This window comes from Canis lupus, chromosome 9, assembly GCF_048164855.1.
Source record: "Canis lupus baileyi chromosome 9, mCanLup2.hap1, whole genome shotgun sequence".
Classification (NCBI taxonomy): domain Eukaryota; kingdom Metazoa; phylum Chordata; class Mammalia; order Carnivora; family Canidae; genus Canis; species Canis lupus.
Window position 1 is genome coordinate 39,249,196 of NC_132846.1, and position 18,832 is coordinate 39,268,027.

An 18,832-nucleotide genomic window follows, 5' to 3' on the forward strand; every position below is an offset into this window, starting at 1 on the left:
TCCATTGCATTATAGAACATGGGCTACAAGGCAGTTTCTGATTCTGGTTTTTTAGGTCGAATTACCATTTATATACAGTGAAATGTACAGATATTAAGCACAGAGTTTGATGAATATTGACAACGATATAAGCCCATTTAACCCCAATCAAGATATGGAGCATTTCAATTCCTAGAAAGCTTATTTTTAAGCTTTTTACTTCATTTAGGTAATGTTTATTGATATGGTTTTAAGTGCACTGACCATTTCTTCTGCAGGGCCCAATCTAGTTTATATCCATACATTGTTTTGATTTCATCTAGAACCCGGGAGTTTTGTGTCTTCTACCAGCATCCATGAAACTATGGCAGTCTAACCTATTAGCTTGCTAGTACAGTAAAATCTCAGACTCTCAGAGTCTTTGACAACCAGCATTTAAGCTAGGAAGAATTTGGAGACAGATATTTTTTAAAATTCATCTTTCTATTTAACTCTGGTAGAACCATGGAATCCATTCCTATAAGAATATGTGAAACAAAATGATTTCTCTGTGTTCCAGCTCCTCATCCACTGTCACTTTCTCAACAATCCTCAAAGATAGTGGGAAAGGGAGGATTTTTGGATCATGCAATTTGCTTTTGTCTCTAGTGCTCTTCCAGATTTTGTCTCTAGCACTCATCCCAGCAACCCACACAGTCATCTAAGGCTCGGCTGATTTCATTTCATCCAACAGGATTTCTACATCTACGGCAGGTTTGCAACTCCATCTGCTCCAACCTGGAGTAGTGACCTACCCCATGTATGGAAGCTGCCACACCTCTGCTATCCATAAAAGGCTGCTTGCTTGCTTGTTTGCTTGCTTTTGTTCTTCTCTCTCTCTTTTTCTTTTTACCTAGAATTTGGTTCTGCAACACTTCCTGTGTTCACCTTTCTTCCCTAGCCCCATATAAAAGAATAATTTTAATTTTACTGAGTTTTTAGTTGTTGTTACCAGGAGAGTAAATACTTTTCCCATTCTTCTATATCATAACCAAAAGTAGAAAGTTTTGATATATATCCTTGCAAGATAGCATATAGAAACTCCAAAAATATTTTATATAAAACTCAAGAGCTGCATCATTGTTCTTGGGAATGTATCCAAATTCAGCTCAAACATACAGAAACTTTGGATATAATCAACAAACCTTAAAGGCTAGATAGTATAGTTAAGAGACAGCTAACAGCCGCTGGCAGTGATGCTCATTAAAACCCATGGAAATGTTTACTTTGCCAAGAATGATAACCCCTAGTGACCAAAAAAAGAGAGAGATTTAAAAGTTAGATTTGATTGCATGTTTGAAACTAAGGACAGAAAAAACTACAGAATTAATGTTAAGGAAGGGCTTTTTTAATATTGCCATATTAAAAGAGACTTAAAAATGTTGAACTAGCTGAAAATCAATAATTCAGCACAGCTGGGATCATCCATCTTCAAGATTTGGGAATTTAAGTCTACAATTTAGGGAAATGTCTTTAAAATGCTCCACTATTTCATGAATTTGGTTTTTATTGGAAGTCAAATTATGTCCTACAATTGTAAGCATATAGAGATTGCGTTTCCCATCAAATCAGAGACCATAGCAAAAAGGACTATGGCTCTTTTAAAGCACCTCCACAAAATGGGCAGAAACAAATCCCATTTTGATTTTCAAATCAAAAAATCTGACCATCTGCTACCAACTGTCCTCCTGGTCTTTTTGTTACCACCCACTACTACTTCCTTTATTAGTTAGGGATTTTCGCACTTCTGCTTTGGTACAAGGTTATTTTATTTAACTGTAACATTTATGAGTATCTAGCACACGTTTAACACCAACTTCCACTAGGGATATGAGAGTAAACAAGATGCGCTTACTACCCTTGAAGATTTCAGGACTGATTATCTCAGGTTTCCATCTGAAGTTTTAGTTCTCATTCTCCTCCTCTTCCATGCTTCCAATCCCATTTGATCCCCTCACCCATCATTCCAGTGAACTTTATTTTCCACTGTCAATTGCCTTAAAAATCTCTGTCTCCTACTTGAAGTAACACTGGCCCTTAACGTTGCCCTACAGAGTTTAGATTCCCTGCTTCTCATGGATTGTCCCTCTTAATTCAGAAGCATTCGAGCCCCAAGATCCAGGTCTTTTTATTCAGAGAACATCTCCTGATTATACTTCAAATGAAGTCATTCCCAACCTCAGGTGCCCTCTAGTGAGCACAACTAACATGAGTCCACACATCAAACCTATCTAAGTCCTTGAACACACCCCCAAAATGTAATATACTATGCCATAGGAAGCCAATAGTGTGTATCACCCATTCAGAACCAGACATTCTTTCCTAGTCTCTTAGTTCCATCCTGGTATACTTCCTGTCCTGATCATCCCTTAGGACAGAATGAAAATGCGAAGACCACAGACTCCATATATCTGTGGATTTCAGACCTCGATCAGAGGATCTCTCAGATTTCCTGAGGTGCTCTCCAATCTTTGATTTTTAGAAGTAGAATTGCCTGGTGTTTGTGATTTGTGGTAAATTATTTAGAAAGGTGGACACGACAGTTTCTATCCCATATACCCTTTGCAATTAGAGTTTTCCATGATTTTTATAAAGCTATGGAGGCTCTCCTTAAATCTGCACTAGACTTCTGACTTAATTTTACCAAAAGAATGCACTAGATATAAAGATGTGTAGCTTCCAATGTTAGGCTTTCAGGGGCCTTGTAGCTTCTATTTTTATGCTCCTAGAACACTCCTTCTTGGAATGCTGCCTTGAGAATGTAGTACCGTAAGCAAGCCCAGGCCAATTATGTGGAGAAGCCACTAGAAGAAGAATCAACGTGCCCCACTTGCAGCTCCAGTTGAACTGAGTCTTAAACCAATCTGCCAGCTCAATGTATCCACATAAGTTAATCTAGGCAACAGAAGAACAACCATCCAACCCACAGAAGCATGAAAAATAACTCCATGTGGGGATGGCTCTTATACAGCAACTAAAACTTAAACAATATTTAAGATCAAAATTTCTAGGACAAGATTACCCGGGTATGAACCTACTTACCCTTCCACTTACTAGCTATGTGGCCTTAGGCAAGCTGTCTAAACTCTCTGGAGCCAAATAGCTACCTCTTCTTCCATAGCCACACAGTATTAACTGGCTCCACTATACCATATTTCCTAGCCACCCTTACATTTTGTAACCATGTGACTAAGGAACAGGAACTAGATAAGTGCGTATCATTTCTTGATCTGGACCTAAAGACATTGGACATGCACTTCATGCTCCCTTCCCTTTCTGAAGAACCAGAACATGAATGTGCCCACAACCTAACTTCAACCAAAGACAATCTAGCTTTTTTAAATTTTTTTTAAGATTTTATTTATTTATTCATGAGAGACACAGAGATAGAGAGAGAGCCAGAGACACAGGCAGAGGGAGAAGCAGGCTCCATGCAGGGAGCCCTGCGTGAGACTCTATGCCGGGACTCCAGGATCAGGCCCTGGGCCAAAGCCAGCGCTAAACTGCTGAGCCACCTGGGCTGCCCAATCTAGCTTTTTTAAAAGGTATGTTTACCTTCATAACCTAGCCCACAATCTAGTTTCAACTTCTAGACAAAGAAACATCAGTGGGGAAACAAGATGAAAGGAATGTGATCCCCTAAATGACTGGCTCCATGGAGCCCATTGCCCCCCAGCCTAGACTCATTAACTACAACACAAGAGAAATAAGATTCTGTGCTCTTTAAGCTACAGTGTTCTTCACTTTCTTTGTTATAGCATCTTAGCTTTAATCCTAATATACCCTCTGTGCTCTAGCTTTAAATAATGCTTGAGGTCAATTTGAAATTGTTTGGTATTCTTTTCATGAAGAAAAGATGATAGGAATATCATAATAAAATTATTAGGGTCTTTCGATACTCCTTTACAGGAAAAGTGTTTTGCTGCAATTGAACACTGTAAAACAGTCTGAAAAATTCTGTTCAAGAAAATGTCTCATAACTTATTATAGGGATGTTTGGGTGGCTCAGTGGTTGAGGGTCTGCCTTTGGCTCAGGGTGTGAACCCAGGGTTCTAGGATGGAGTGATGCATCAGGTTCCCCACAGGGAGCCTGCTTCTCCCACTGCCTATGTCTCTGTCTCTCTCCCTGTGTCTCTCATGAATGAATAAATAAAATCTTTTTTTAAAAAAACTTATTATAAAGTACAATTATTAAAGGCTACAAAAAAAATTTCTGGCAATTTTGACTTTAGTTGAAAAGTATTCTAAGAGCATTCAAAGTATTCAGCCTATTTTTGGGCAAAGATTATTTGCTTATCTTAGCAATGTATATTTCCAAACTCAATACTTGACCAAATGAGGTGAGATTCCTGTTTAAACTTGGATATTAAATAGTTTTAAAATTATTACTAGTAAATGAGGCAATTTTTACTAGATTCAACACACTATTTAACAGCATAAGACATGCTTTCCTTTCTATTACCTTAGGGGTCAATCATGGAGACAACATGATTGAATAGAATAAATTTTTCTTGTTGTTTTTAACCCAGTGGAATTCATTTGAGGGTTAAATAACAAAACAAGGCTAAGAAGCCAATTTTCATGGGAAGATATTAAGGACAAATGTATTATTTAAATATTCATGCTTGAAAGGAATTATTCTCTGAAATCTCTTTCATTTAGAACAGTCCATATATAGCAAGAATTTTGATAAATTTGTTACAAGCTTTGGGCAGATGTGGAACAAAGGCAAAATGTGACCCAATGCTACCAGGGTCTGAAAATCACACAACTGTACTATGCTACACTAGTCTGCCAAAATTCATACTGGATGACTCATTAGAAGTTTATAAAATAAAAATGGATAAAATATGCATAAGGCCTTATACAAGTATGCTGTTTTTTTCATGTTTTTATGGTTATTACAGAATTTGTGTTAAAATTAATGATTACAGGGCTGAGAGAATTACCATCTGATTCAAGAATAAAATGAAAAAAACTCAGTTATACATTTCTTCATATTTATATGAGTAGATTCATGGTGCTCTAAGGTTCATTTTGGCATCCTAAGACTGATAACTATGGGGAATGAGACAAGGTAAAAAGCCAATACCCAATTCCAGGATATGAGGAATATTAGAACCCTTGTGAAGAAGGGGGGGAGATAAGCCAATGGTAATTCATGTAAAATAGTTTGGATATATATTGAATAATCAATCGTCAGGAAACCTTTTTTTACTACTGGATTGGGAGGGAAAGTAGGTATGGTACAAAGACCAGATGTTTTCTTCTATCTACCAGAATGGGCTGGAACCACATCATGAATATGATCACATGCCACCCCCTTTCCAACTTAGCCCGATGGTATGACTAAGAGATTTAAACAATATTAGAAGCTGCATATTAGAAACTGAGTAAATTAACTTGAGTCCTCATGGCAGATTCTGTTAGCTGGCCTCTATATTCCTAATACATCTTCCTCCTAGGGATCCAGCAATGAAAAATACAGGTTTTGAGTTGTACACATAGTAGCTGTTACCTTAAAATTTAATTATTTCAGATTACTTAATATTATAAAGGGACAAATCATAATATCATAATTTTATTATGAGGAAACCTGACAAATACCACTGTAACCAAGAGACCAAACTTAATACCGCCAATAATCAGGCAAACCAGCATCATTTGCCTCCTGACATGGTACTGAGAACACAACCCTAACTTTTATCATACTTCTACCAAAAATGCATAACCTGAATCTGATCCTGAGGAAACATCAGTGTAACCCAAAGTGAAGAGCATTTTACAAAATATTGGTTTATATATTCTTCAAAAATAAATCTTAAAATATAAAGGCCGAGTAACTGTCCAAACTAAGGGAGACTTACAGAGACATGATGATTAAATGAAATGCATAACCTTTGGTTGGATCCTCTATTGGAGGGAAAATGGCCATGAAGAAATTTGAATACGGACTACAAATTATAAAGTGATATTACAAAGATGTTGTAATTCTGGAGTCTGAAAATTATTCTGTGAATATAGAGGAGAATAAGCTCATTCATGGGAAATACATGTTTAAATATTTAGAAGTAAAGAAATATGATACTTGCAACATATTCTCAAAGGTTCAGGAAAGACTCTATCTATGGAGGGAAAAGGCATGAATAAGCAAATATGGTAAAATATTAATAATTGGTGATTCTGGATTAAGAATTTATGGGAGATCTTTGTACTATTCTTGCAACATTTTTGAAATTTAGAGTTATTTTAAATTTAAAAATGTTTAAGCTTAACTCCTTTAAAATATGAAGTTATTTTTAAAAATAAATAAAATAAAATATGAAGTTATTAAGATTTGAAAGACAAGAAAAGTAATCGTTGTTTTCAATACCCACCACCTTGTTTAATAATATTGGTGAGTTCTAGAACAACAACAAAAAAGCTTATCTCTTAGCAAACTAAGAATGTAAATCATTAGAGCTATTCATTAAACAGCAGTTTTAAGTATTCATGTACGTGTTTAAAATAGATATTTTCCAGAGTGCTCTTCTTTCACAGTCATTCCATGGAAAATACCTGAGAATGTCTTCAGTGAACATTGTTAACCATATAACAGCCAGAAAGCAAAACTTTGAATACTTGAGTTGGTACTATGTATGGTACATTCCAAATCCAAAGATCATGGCTACTCTACAAACTCATTCCTTCAGTATTACTGGCCTATCTTATATACTGGGTATTGTGTTGCTCATAGGTCAACTCAGAGCCCAACCACATTCTCCAATGAACCACCAGTCCCCAAGTGGATCTCTCCAACCCAGACCTCTTCTGAGCTGCAATTCCACATGGACCATCTTCACTGGATGTCTCACAAGCAGCTTAACCTGTACCTGCCAAATGGCACACTTGATATTCTCCTCTAAATCTAGGTGTCCTCCACTCTTTCTCTGTTTTAACAAATGTTGAATCCTTCTAGTTGATTCAGAGAGAAACATGGGAGTCATCTCTGCATGTTCCATCTTACCTTCTACCTTCTCTCCACAACCAGTCATGTATCAAATCCTCCCGATCTCACCTCTAAATATATAGCTTTATTGACTTCTCTCATTTCCCTCCAATAGAGGCAAGTTAGTTTAGTAATTAAGATAATAAATTATGGGGACGCCTGGGTGGCTCAGCAGTTGAGCATCTACCTTCAGCTCAGGGCATGATCCCGGGGTCGGGGATCAAGTGTCACATCAGGCTCCCTGCGAGGAGCCTGCTTCTCCCTCTGCCTATGTGTCTCTGCCTCTCTTTCTTTGTCTGTCGTGAATAAATAAATAAAATCTTTTAAAAAGATCATTAATTATGGCAAAATGTTACTTAGATTAAAAGCCAAGCTTCAATCTCATAGCTGTGTAACCTTGGACAAGTCACGTTGTCTCATTGTGCCTCAGTTTCCTTATATGTAACATGGGGACCAATGGTAGTATCTACTTCATAGGATTCTTATAGGAAGTACTCAATAAATGTTAAATATTACTCTCTCCTTTGCCACCACTCCAGTCCAAATAACCATCACCCCTCAAATAGACCAGCCTGTTGTTAACTTCCTTAATTCCACATTTGTACCTCTCTAACAAATACAAGAACTAAGTGATCTTTATTTAAAAACTTGTAAACATCTCACTGCCCAGTGAGATGTGTCCCAGTGGCTTCCTATTGTTTAATGTGTCCCAGTGGCTTCCTACTGCCCTTGAATACAATTCAAACATTTTTTCAAAGCCTATATGTTTCTGTATGACCTAGCCTAATTTTCCTCCAACCCTTGACAGCTGAAGACCACATGATGGGCAGTCATTTGACACAGTGCTACAAATTTTAAGTTAAATAAAGAAGCAAAGTCTCAATCCAATTTAAAATAATAAAAATATAATTTAAAAATAAAAATGAACATGGTCCTATATAAGTGAGAGACAGTATATTGTTTGCAATTTTTCACCAAGACATCCAGTTCATAGATCAGTTTTCATCCACCTTTAGGTGGCTTATTTTCCTATATTTTATTTCTAATAAATTTTAAAATCCTAAATTACAGTTGTGGACATCAGGAATGGCAATCTAGGATGGATCTCCAGACAGCTCATAACTGAATTAAGCAGATGATCCAAAAATTATAGGATGATTTTTGTCTAAAGATTACTTTCAAAGCTCTATCAGATGCTGAGTCAAGGAACCCAAGACACACAAAAGCAGAAAGGTTAGCAATTTGATCCAATTCTCAATCCACTCTGACAGCATCCAATTTTAACCGCATTTCTTCAGGTTCAACTGAGGCATTTAGATTTGGCTTTCAAATATACCCCTATAATACATAATCGGTTTTTCCTGGGATCAGGGAAGAACATCATCATGTGCTGGGAAAAATGAAATTCTCAGCAATGGAGCTCTTTTCACTGTAGGTCAGTCTTAGAACAAACTCTGTCATTTTACTCTCAGTATTAAAAATCTCAATATGCCAAAATAATGGATCAGGCTGTTTGAGATGCTGATATCAGTAATATACACCACTTGAGCAAACCACTTGAAAATATATGTCAATGACATAAAGCTGTCATTATCAGATCCTCACGAAGAAATATTTTTAGCTCTTCCCTCATTGCAAATGCTTGTGAACACCTTTCCTCTCACCAGCAATTCTCCCTCCATCTCCTATATCAATTTTTTCCTTTTCATTAGGTCACTCCTATTAGCATAAAAACTATGCTGTTACTCCTTTTCAAGGAAAGAAATCTCTGATTTCTCTGATCCGTCTCTAAAATCTCTCCAATCAAGTTTTTGTTCCCATTAACTTCACCAAAACCAGCCTTATCAAGATCACCAGTGACCTTCACATTGCAAAATTCCACAGTCAGTTATCAGCCCTCCTCTTACTGCATTTTGCACTGTTGATCACTGCCTCCTCTAGGAAATACCTTCTTACCTGCTCTTCTGGACACCACACTCTCACAGATTCCTTCTTGAGGCACTGTCTTTGCTTCTCCTCAATCCTTTTGCTTCTCTAACCTCTAACCTTTCTCCTTTTTTCCAAGGAAGCAAATCCACATCTCCAGCCCTAGCTCTCCTCTGAAATCCAGTACTTTGTATGTCCTCTTTGTCTAACAGACACATCATCCCCAAAACTGAAATTTTGATCTTCCCTACCCTTGATTTTCCACTTACAGTCTCAGTTAATGGAAGTTCCATCTTTCCATTTGCCCAGAACAAAACCTTTAGGGTTCATCCTTGATTCCTCTTATTCTCTGATAACCTATATCCATTCCCTCAGATCACTGGTATACCCAGAATGTGACCTGTTTATCCACTTCCACTCTGGTCCAAGCCACCCATATTTCACTTGAATTATTACAACTGCTCTCCTTGCTTTTATTCTACCCCCACTTCCAGTCCATATTTTTCACAGAAGCCAGAGTAGCCATTTTCAAATATACCCAATCACTGGTGCCTGGATGGCTCAGTCAGTTAAGTGCCTGCCTTTGGCTCACGTCATAATCCTGGTATCCTGGAATTGAGCCCCGCATCAGGTTCCCTGCTCAGTGGGGAGCCTGTTTCTCCCTCCCCCTCTGCTGCTCCCTCTGTTTGTGCTCTCTTGCTCTCTGTCAAATAAAGAAATAAAATCTTTAAAAAAAAAAAAAACTAATCACAACATTCCTCTGTTCCAACATTTCAGAGGCTCTTTATCACACTGACCAAAGTCCATACCAGGATCTAAAGGCCTCAGAGTTGGCACTTTGCTCCTTCCATTGCTTTATTCTGTTTCATTCTCATGAATCAAACTACTACTCATTCTGTTTCAGGCACACTGGGGCTCAAACTTCCCAAGGATATCTTCAAATTAGGGCCTTTGCACAGGCTCGTCCTCTGTCTAGAATATTTTTTCCTCACATACCCTATTATGTGCCAAATTTATCTCCTGGAAAAAAAAATTAAACCAAATAAATGGTTAGATGGCTCTTGTTCTATATCAAATCAAGAAACATGAAACTAAAGATATCACAATACCAAGCAGTTTCACCCTTACCCTCTGTCCTGATCATATGGTGATTATGCAAATGATAGCCATAAAGACAAACAAGGGAGAAGGGTATTTGACTGTCATCCTTGACTCTGGAAAAATTGGAATCAGCTACAGAGATGATTCATAAAGATGTATGGTTCTTTATCAGCACCTTCAGTAAGAATAAAGGAGTATTGACATTGACCGAAAGGACAAGAGTTCAGAAACTGATTGGCTACCCTACATGACTTACAGGATCACCACAAACAGTGTAAAGGAGACTTGGATTGTATGGCACAGCACTGAACATTGCTATGGCTTTACAAGCTCTTAAATAAAAGGCTAAGGATTATAACTGGAGGGAAATTGAGCATAGGACACTCCTTGTTTGTGACTCACCATCCACTCTTAACACAGCCAGGTAAACAGGGCGGGTTCTATAGCCAGAGTGCCTGCATGAATCCTGGCTCTGCCTCTTCCTAGCTGTGTGAACTTCCTCTCTCTGGGTCTTGGTCACCTCACCTGTAAGATGAAAAAATATTTTTCACTATCACAATATATTATATTATTGCAAGACAACTGGTAAGTTCCAAGTAAAATATATTTCATGGCTTAAACAAAAAAAAGAGATAATTTGTAATATTTAGATATTTGGGAATATGAATATATATCTTCATTTAACTCTAGAGAATCCTTAAGTTTGGCTCCTGGGTAATATACTAATATCTATCTATTCCCCATTCACCATTCAGGAAGTCATACAAATATACTATCAAGTACTGTCACACAAATATACTACCAAATACTCCGATTGACCACCATGTTGTTTGTTTGTTTTTTTAAGATTTTATTTATTTACTCATGAGAGACACAGAGAGAGAGAGGCAGAGACATAGGCAGAGGGAGAAGCAGGCTCCATGCAGGGAGCCTGATGGGGGACTCGATCCTGGGACTCCAGGACCACGCCCTGGGCCAAAGGCAGGCGCTAAACCACTGAGCCACCCAGGGATCCCCAATCACAATGTTTAATAAAAGGTAATCAATGGTTAAAAATTAAGGAATATGTATTTTTAAATCTTTCCTTATCTTTTTTCTGTAAGATGAGAATTTAATGGTACTCATCTCACAGTTGTGGTAAGGATTAAATATGTTAATAAATGTCAACATATAATATGCACTGTATTATTAGCTGTTATTATTATTATCATTGTAACTTCAAGTAGTACTATTATTGTTATTATATTTTACATTCTCCTTCCTAACATCAATATCTGGAGTTTCCTCTCTCAACTTGATCTTCCATTTTGTACCCCGTGGGCACCAGGAGTGGAACCCACTCAGCCTAAACCCATCAGTATATCTCACTTAACCTAAGTCAGAGAAACCTGGCTGCCTCATGCAGGAAATCCTGAGACACACACTGTCCTCCCTCCTGGGCGAGGTAGCCAAAGAAGTGAAACTCACCTCCCTTGTGGCTGTGGAGTTTCCTGGAGATGCTGAGGATGGAGCCTGCCCAGAAGTAGAAGGCCAAGAATGAATCCTACTGGCAACATTAAGTCCTAGGTCAGCCAAACCCAGCTTCCCTGGAATGTTCGATTACATTATTATAAATCTCCTCTGGCTTAAGCTAATTTGGATCTAATTTTGTTTCTTAGATCTTTTATATATTCATGACTACATTGATAGAGGTGTTATTAATATATTTTTATTTAAAAGACAAAGGATTATTATTTGATGAGGATTGTCTCAGAATCTACACAAATGGGGGTTTAAGTGACTTGCATCTAGTTCTTAGCCACTACCCTAGTCCATTTGGGCTGCTAAACAGAATACCGTAAGTGTTATAAACAACAGAAATGTGTTGCTCACACTCCTGGAGGAGTGAGGGCTCTGTCCTCATGCCCTAATCGCCTCCCAAAGGCCCCACTTCCTAATATCATCACATTGAGTTTCTACATGTGAACTTAGGATGGGGAGACAAACATTCAGTTCAAACTGAATGTAAATATGTAAATACAAAAGCCCAAATTTGAAGAGCAACGCAACGCAAATTATAATCACATGTACCTGCAGATACTCTAGCATTTCATAGCTCTGTTAAGAAAGTCATCTCTACATGCATTGTTTCAAATATCATGTGGCAGTTTATCCAAGACTTCCCATTGCTCTTTCAGGCACCAGTTGGGGCTCTTTCAAGTGCAAGTAGTAGAAATCCTTCCCGAATTAATTTAAACCAAAAAGATAATGCTGTGGCTAATTCAAATGGGAAATCTAGGGCTATGTTAGGAATAGTTTAATCCAAGAGCTCAAATTATGTGATCAGGAATCTGTTTTTCTCTCTTTCAGCCACGTTTTTCTTTAGTATAATGGCAAAAGCATGAGCTCTAGAAATGGGCTGCCAGATTTAGAATCCCAGATCCACCACTTCCTAGCTGTTTGACACTAAACAAATCACCTGACTACAATTAGCCTCAGTTTTTAATCATAAGAATGGAGGAGATAATATTCACCCCATAGGTTTTGGGGGAGGATTAAATGAATTAAAAATATAAATTACTTGGGGCACCTGGGTGGCTTAGTTAAGTATCCAACTCTTGATCTCAGGTCAGGTCTTAATCTTAGGGTTGTGAGTTCAAGCCCCATGTTGGGCTCCATGCTAGGTGTGGAGCCTACTTAAGAAAACAAATAAACTGCTTTATCATCATCATTTTTATCAGCATCAGGCAGGATCTTTCCACCAGGTGATCCTTATGTGATCCTTCGTGAAAGAAATTCTTGGTGAGAGCAGAGCACCCATTTCTGGAGAGCATCAGCAAAAAGCCCCAGAAATCATTCTTATTTGCCAAATCTGGATCGTGTACCCTCTCCTACACTAGAGAGTGGGGTTAGCCCAAGCTGAACAATTTGGGCTGAAGGTAGAAGGTAGAAGGAAAAATTAGAGTGCCATTACCAAAAGAGGAAAGAGAACTTAGTCAAAAGCAACAAATGTCCACGACAAAGCCAGCTATGCCTATGATTATTCAGATAGTAAATAATAGTAGTTGCTGCTTTACATAGTGAAGAATAGTATTCATGCAAAGGCACAGCCTTTGAGCCTCCTTGTAAGAAAAACTCCTTTATTATTTAAAAAGTTGAATTTGATAATTATAAAAAGTCCCTCCCAGACTCCATGAGATTGAGATTCTGAAAAATGTTGAGACATAATAAAAAAAATAAAAAAAAAAACAGAAATAAATCTTTGGGCATTTACAGAATGGACAGCAATTATCATGAAGTCTCCATGTCTGAGATAAACAAATGATGGTACTGAGCATTTGGTATAATTGGAATTAGCCATGAATGCTTCAGAGATGTGCATAGTTTTGGAGGATCACTTTCCTTTCAATATGAAAGAACAAAACAAAATTTAGATAAAAAATTGCATATGTGAAATTTATAAAAACAAAAGCATTTTAAGCCTATTACCAATCTTCTCATTATAAAGTAAAAACTATATTATTTTATCATACAAAATTATAGTACAAACATGTTGCCTTTCAGGGTAGACAAGAGATATACATCTCACAAAATTAATTACAATTTTTTCAATTCTCCAAAAAGTAAGGTAAAGTACAAAATAACTTCCAAATGTAATATCATCCAAAACAATAGAAGCAAATTAAAAAGCACTAATATTGTTGAAATATCCACAGTACTTTTAATAAGTCAGCACAATAAAGAGTGAATAGAAATTTTTTTTTAAAGTTGGGCTCCCTGGGTGTCTCAGGCTGCTAAGCATCTGTCTTCAGCTCAGGTCATGATCTCAGGGTCCTGGGATGGAGCCCTGAATTGGGCTCTCTGCTTAGCGTGGGGCCTACTTCTCCCTCTCTTCTATCCCCTACCCCCACCTCACTCATGCCCTCTCTCTCAAAATAAATAAAATCTTTTTTTAAAAATTCACAAAAAAAGAAAATTTCATAAATTGAATGGAAAATAAACACTTTGTGAGAATTCTTCACCTTGACAATTAAGAAGGGAGTCTCTTCTAGGGCACTCAACCTGAAAACCATGTATCCTTTCACATAATGACTCAGCCTACCTTCTGCCCCTGGTTGCTGGGGTTACAATCACAAAAGACTTTGTCTTCCTCCCTTTGTCCTGGGGGTTTTAATAGATTGTTTGAAGCTGTTTTCTTTCTCCTCTCTCTTCTACTTATCCCCCTGGGACTTAGTTTCCAGATCATTCCTCTCAGTCTCTGTCGTACACAAACACCAAAACTGAGATCTGAACTGAGGTCTCATTTAAGCACTGATAGTCTTTATGTCTCTATTTTTTCTGATGCGGGTGATTTAAATTAATTAGCAAATGGGCTGTTCAGAAAGTGTGATCAGACACATTAAGTCCACGGAGTAGAATTGCATTTCCCTCTGCATTTAGTGTCCCACCAACAAGGAATTTGTCAGTAAACTGCAGGCTCTCAGGAGGATTCCTTTGTGGGTTTAATCTGGTTACAACTACCAAAACACCTACTGTATACAACAGAATCCCGTGTCCCCTGTCCTGCAACTCTTCAATCTTTGTATTAATTTTTCAGGTAACAACAGTACATCATAAGTAGAGGGCAAATTTGAAGCTGTTTTTCTAGCAGAGGTGAAGATTTACACAAATCTTTCTCACTTTCCCCAGTAGATCCCACAAGTAAAAAGGGCAATAAGATTGTGGCAGGGCCCTGAGCCCACAGAAGTTTAGCTTGTGGCAGTGACACTCATGCTCTTCCACTCAGACAATGACCAATCCAATGACTTTCGGCATCTTGGGCCCATATCACTAACAGGCTGAAATAATCATCAAAGATTTTTGTTTGACTCCAAGATGGCTATTTCTAAAAACTATTCCTGCTCCATGGCCTTGACAGAGAAACAACTCAGCACCACCTCAACCTCAAATTTGTCTGCCTTCCAAAACATATCTCTATCAGTCTGGAAAATCAGGAATCAATGGGAAATTTCTTTCCAAACTGTTAGCTATCTCCAGATTTTCCAGCTAGTGGGAAAGATCCCTAACTACTAGTTTTCTATGGAGGGAGACCAAAAAAACATTTTTTAATGGATTATCCACAAGTCTGGGACAAAACTTTGTGTTCAGAGTTAAGATATGCAATAGTGAAATATAGAACACACACACATACACACGTACACACATACACACACACACACACACACACACACACACACACACCTTTATCATTACTCACCGAATCAGCCTCTTCTTTCCTAGGACAAAAAGAAGTCCCCATCTGCCTGAGATTCACATGTAACTACTTCTATCAAAATTAAGAGATTCAGCAAAGAAAGAAAAATCCTCCAAGAAAAAAAAAAGAAAGAAAGCCATTTCTAAACCTATAAAAAGATCATATCCAAGAAAATGTGGCTGATAGATGATTATGATATTATATCATATCACATGACATGATTATAACATGGGCAATAGCAGAGGCTGAGTACAGGTGGTCTGAAAGATTAAAAAAACACAAATATATGAGTGTTCCTTATAATAATGACTCATCCCTCTTGGGGAGCAGCTGTTCCAGACCAGGCCAGTCCTAGGACATCCTGTGAAGTTTTAGCAGTGCCCCAACTGATCTTAAGTGTTAGGTCCAGTGGGACATTTGGGTCAGAACTGCTAGAACCATGCTGTCCCTTCCTTTCTCCCACCTGGCCACCACCACCAGCAGTCTGACTTTCACATTAGCCCCATGGAGGGCTTCCTGTGGAACAGGGGATGACTTGTGACTGGGCTGGACATCTCAGAATCACCGTAACCACAGCACATCCCACATTCCTGAGGCTGGAGTCAAAACATTCTCCTATGTAGTGGCTAATCCAGAATCAGAGTTTCTGATCCAATTGCCTTATTTCCCTGTACAACTTCTAGTTTCAAGCACAAAAGAAAAAAATAGGGGAGAAAAATCTGGGCTCTTTTATTAAAGTCATACTAAAACTGAAAGCAAACAGAGAAGTCAGAATTCCATGCAAAAATGCTCTGCTGGCATTTGGGAAAATTCATGTGAAGCCAAAGCTCAGAGGACAAGAGGGAGCCAAGGAACAGAGAACTCAGAAAAAAGCAGGAAATATCACCCAACAAGATTTCACCACGTACTGGTAAGTTTGTATAAACTTGGTGCTCGAGGTAAACCAATAATTAATGGCTACGAAACCACCACTTGGTCATTCAAATGGCCAAGATCCTTAAAATACAGGCATCCGGTTGAAACTATTTCAGTAAATGGTGTTCATACCACTTCTAAATTCATAACCATAAATCTTTGGAATTAAAGTATATTCTTGACCATTCTACCTAGACAAGAAAGCAGTCACAGTTCTATGGACTCATGGATCTATAAAAACAAGGCTGAATTATCTTTACTTTTTTTTTTCTTTAAATCTTGTTACTCTGGCTCAAGTCAATCTTTTCATATTTAAAAAGATTTATTCCCACATGAGCAATGTGATCCATAGAATCTGCAGGCTATTAAAACTTTAACTTTTTTTTTTTTTGGCCGTTTTCCATAAACGTCTCAAACATTTTTTTTTCTTATAAATATTCAGTCTGGGGGCAGTAAAGAGTGATGGGACAAGTTTATTTTGGGAAATAGTCAACAATCTCAATAACCATGACCCATCTTTGCATACAAGCCAATCTGGTAGATTTGCCAATCCTCTGAATAGAAGGTAAAGACTGTAACTGGCTGCTTTCAGTACTCTTAGGTGTCCCAATTTGTAATCAAGTATCAATTGGCATGGACTCAAATATCTGTGCGTTTAACTTAAGGTTAAACATAGACGTAGCTAAATTTCATCCAATCCAATTTCTCAGTTTTTCTTAGGCCAAGTGTTCAGTGAGCCCAGGCATATTTGTAAGTGTGGGGCCAGCCATTGTTTGAGAACTCCATATTGAAGGGAATATTTACTCCATGCCATATTTACTGCATGATCTCAGGGAGAAAGTCAAAATCAGAACCCCTTCAAGGTTCTAGCAAGCACATATCATCACATTGTGCTCAAAGCAGTCTTGTTCATCACCTTCAGTTTGGGGTTCCTGGCATTGTCAACCACTCTGAACAGATTTGCTTGGCTGCCACCTTCACACTTGAGGGTTTTTTCTAGAAGAAAAACATAAGTTTTCAAGTTGCGATTTTATTATCACATATTCCAGATGTTTCGGGTAGATTAAATGAAAATAAAATTGTATAAATCACATGCAGTCATAGGTGATTTCAAATGCTCCTGAGTGACATTAAACATAAAGAATTTAACTTTAGTACTGCTAACATAATCTCGACTAACTACATTATCCCTGTTGTCTGAACTATCTGTAAACCATTCAGGCTGTTCACCAATATCTGGTTCCCTCCTTCCTGGCACATAGTAGGATTATACTTTTGACCCTGCTGAACCTAGCATGGGTATATGACTCGCTTTGGCCAGTTAATACAAGCAGAAATGTCACTGTGAGAAGGAAGCTTTAGGAGCCAATGCCATTTGACCACATTAGTTTCTTCTCCAGCCACAGTGATCATCCATGCTCTCAGTGTGGCTGCTCCACCATGCTAGATCCCTGAATGAGGGTGACAAAAATATGCAAAATGGATAACAATATGAACAAGAAATACATATTACTTTAAATAATTGAGCTTTGGGAGTTGTTTGTTATGGCAACAGAGCCTAGGGAAAAAATACTGGAATATGAAGCACTATGGCGAATGTTACTATAATCTAAAAGAGAAGAAATTTGGGGCTATATCTGTTACACTGTAGCATATATGAGTATGTATCCTTTTATATATATATACACATTATAATACTACATATTCTATATTACTGTATATTATTATATTGCATATATTATTGTTAGCCGCCTATTAAAACAGACTTCTTTCCCATCTCCTCTACAAAAAAAAGAAAAAACCCTTCTCAAGTCAATCGGATAATCTAAATGCTCGAAAAATAAATGCTCATGAATCTCAAATTAACAGAGATTCCCCCCATCAAAAAAGTACTTGATCCATTTGTCAAAATCATTTGCAGAGTTCCACATCTCCTCTAAGACCAAGTACATTAATCAAACACAGGGCTTCAAGGGGGCTTCATTTTGAGCAACCCAATGGACAAATAAATTAGCTGCCAATGGCTCTTTTGTAATGGAAGAGGACCAGGCTGACCCAAGGAGACAGGAGTAAATCACGAAGGAAACTGTCCACGCAAAAGCAGCATTTTGGGCACCTGAAGGAAACCAAGGAAGCCATCCTGCGTACTCTCGTTTCCAAGAGCGTAAGCCAAGCACATGTGTGTTTATTCGCTAATAAGAAGCTGCAAATGTCCCGTGTCTGGCTGATTTCTTATGTGCTACAACCATACAGATGTTTATGTCTGGGTACACGTCTGAGTGTTGTGCTCAAATGCGGCAGCTCATAAACTTGATCACGCATATTATACCTATGATCTGTAAGAGTGTTTCCCTTCGACACGGTGTATTTCTGGAAGGTTTTCTTCTCTCTCGCCTGGATGGATTTCCTGAGGTCCCTCATTGAAATATGGGCAGAACTGTCCATTTCTACTTTGCAGAGCTTTTCGCTGGTGACTCAGTGAGGGATGATGTCATATGTTATCCTGCACCGGGCTGGTGTGGTTCCCTCTGCTCCCCTAAACCATTCCCTCTGTGTCTGGGGCGGACAGCACTCCCCTGTCGTCAGCTTCTTCCCAGCCAGCCCCAGGCAAACAGCCTCCCCAGCAGCAGATGAAACAGGAAGTCTGACAG

At 38.1% G+C, this 18,832-nt stretch overlaps 1 long non-coding RNA gene across 3 annotated transcripts in view; it reads right to left on the minus strand.

The window, feature by feature from the left end:
• LOC140640074 (uncharacterized) overlaps window positions 1–18,832 on the minus strand; it is a 113,077-nt gene that overhangs the window by 71,108 nt on the left and 23,137 nt on the right. For 2 of the 3 annotated variants that reach the window (XR_012036731.1, XR_012036733.1), the window contains exons 2-3: window positions 17,098–17,177; window positions 10,436–10,558 (exon numbers count right to left, since the gene is read on the minus strand). This is a non-coding gene — a long non-coding RNA (uncharacterized lncRNA). Of the gene's footprint in view, window positions 1–10,435; window positions 10,559–11,500; window positions 11,546–17,097; window positions 17,178–18,832 lie in introns of all 3 variants that reach the window. The other variant, XR_012036732.1, reaches the window with a different exon arrangement.